We start from the raw sequence: 2,196 nt of genomic DNA on the forward strand, positions 1-2,196 counted from the left end.
GCCTTGCAATATCGTATACATCCGCCGACAGCAGGTAGCAGCTTTCAATGATATCTTCCTCCCCTTGTACAGTAATTACAGTGCCAGACTACACTGGTGTTTGGATACGTTATGGAAGGCTACTGGTGACTCTGAGTTATAACTCTGGTAAACCTACAACTTGAATACCTGCGCCATGCATATGCCGAATCGATTTTGGCCTTTTAACTGTGACTCTTGTTGACAGCACGAATTAGAATCTATCAAAGTCATCAGAATCTAAATGAACTTGAATGCTGAAATACTATCAATGAAATGGTTGCCCTGTCATTACTTTTTGTCAATCGTAGATGGATGATTACTATATCAACTTGGGATTGACCTTTTACAAAAGTTATGCCACAAGTTTATTGATTAAAAATTGGACAAAAAACATGTTTAGCATCATGAAAAATTGTACATGATCTGATGGCAGCACAAATATGCAACGAACAGTTAACAACCTTGTGTGGTGGCTGGTAGCCATAGACCAAGGTCTGTCTGACTGGACTACTTATTCTGGCTCAAAATATGAATAACAAAATGTGAAATAATCTAACACTGAATACACCTTGATGGATTTATTCTACACAGAAGTTATAGTGAGTTTGTGCAGCTGAGAACATGTGGCAAGATTGTGATCTTGCTCCCCCTAACGAGATGGAGCAGTTATACAGTACACATTTTCTACGTGTACAACACTGTCTCAGTTGACGGTTGTGGTTCAAGCGTTTGCAGAGCAGCGATATTTGATGCCTGTAATTACGTATCACAGGCTCTAAATATGCAAACTCACGATGCGCCATCTGTTAGATGGATCACAAATACTCTCTAATAGAGCCCTGAAATCTCTGCAGATTCTAACGTGTGATACTCCCGTTTGCTCATCGTACCATGAACCAGTTTTGCTCACCTACGAGGCAGTGTGCACAATGAGATCAAACGTCAGAGCGGAAGACATGTCACGAATAAGACTGTCCTCGGCACAGCGAGCTGTCCGACATGACAGGGGTCTAAACTGACAGCTAACTCCTCACCACAGGCACCCCAGACAGGACCATTGCTAGTGCGATTACACACTCAGTGCTAGTGTAACCCACTCATAACAGAAGACAAGGCCCTAATCCTCTCCAGATCGGAGTCTCAATCAGAAGACTCACTGCAGCCTGGAGTCTCAATCGGAAGATCAAATATCTCCTGCCCTCACTTCCCAGCAAACCAGGGTAAACAGCCCAAGAGCACTCACACAACTGCCCCCACAAGGGATTCGTGCCAATCACAAGACTCCACGAGCTCCATGTCTCTCCTCTAACTCATCTACTCTACTCATTGGTCAGTCCTGATCAAAGTTAACAATATCCTTCTCTTTTTAGGAGATTTGGCCAAATCCTAATTTGCAAATTACCGCGAAGAGTGGAAGAGACATCGTGCTCGGGACTTTTCTTTCCAGGGACAGTACAGGCAGTGTGTTATTTCAAGTTTCCGTATAACTCTAAAGCGAACAACACAATTATCATGGAAATTAGTAGAAGGATGACCTGAATATTACTGGGCGTGCGACCAGGAGCCCTGTCTAATCTCATAGAGTTGCCTTTGTGTCCTAACATAAATTATTTCAAAGCTGTCATTAGTGTCGCATTCCTTCTAAAATCATTCTGAGGGCCTGAGGCTTCCCAAAAGGCTCTAAAGCCGAAGGAGTGACATCAAGTGACCTGAATTCGTTCCATGGTGAACAAAGAAACTCGCGAATTTTTATGGCTGCCATCCGTGTTCACAAAGGGTGTTTATGATGCTGTCATAACGTGTTGGCTGGGCGACCTGGATTTCTCTTGCACCCCTCGCCCCTGCTGTGGCAGGAGGCCAGGTAGACGGTTTTTCTGCCTCTTCGACTCAAAGCATTGTCTACTCACCGTGAGATAAATTATTGGGCCCAGAATTATGTCCCTAGTAAGTTCCTCGTGATGCTTCTTTTCGTAATAACTGCACGTGGCTTTCAACCCCCAAAAGTCCACTGCAAGGTTTACTGTTAAATGACGAAACTGCCCACTTGTTCTAAAATCCAGAACAACATAACTCGAGGGAGAGCCATACTAAAGATCCGATATGCAATGACATGTACATGCTTCCATCAGCACCTGTTCATCCTGATATTTTTCTGTCATATCACAAACACTACGT

Source organism: Schistocerca gregaria, chromosome 1, assembly GCF_023897955.1.
Source record: "Schistocerca gregaria isolate iqSchGreg1 chromosome 1, iqSchGreg1.2, whole genome shotgun sequence".
Classification (NCBI taxonomy): domain Eukaryota; kingdom Metazoa; phylum Arthropoda; class Insecta; order Orthoptera; family Acrididae; genus Schistocerca; species Schistocerca gregaria.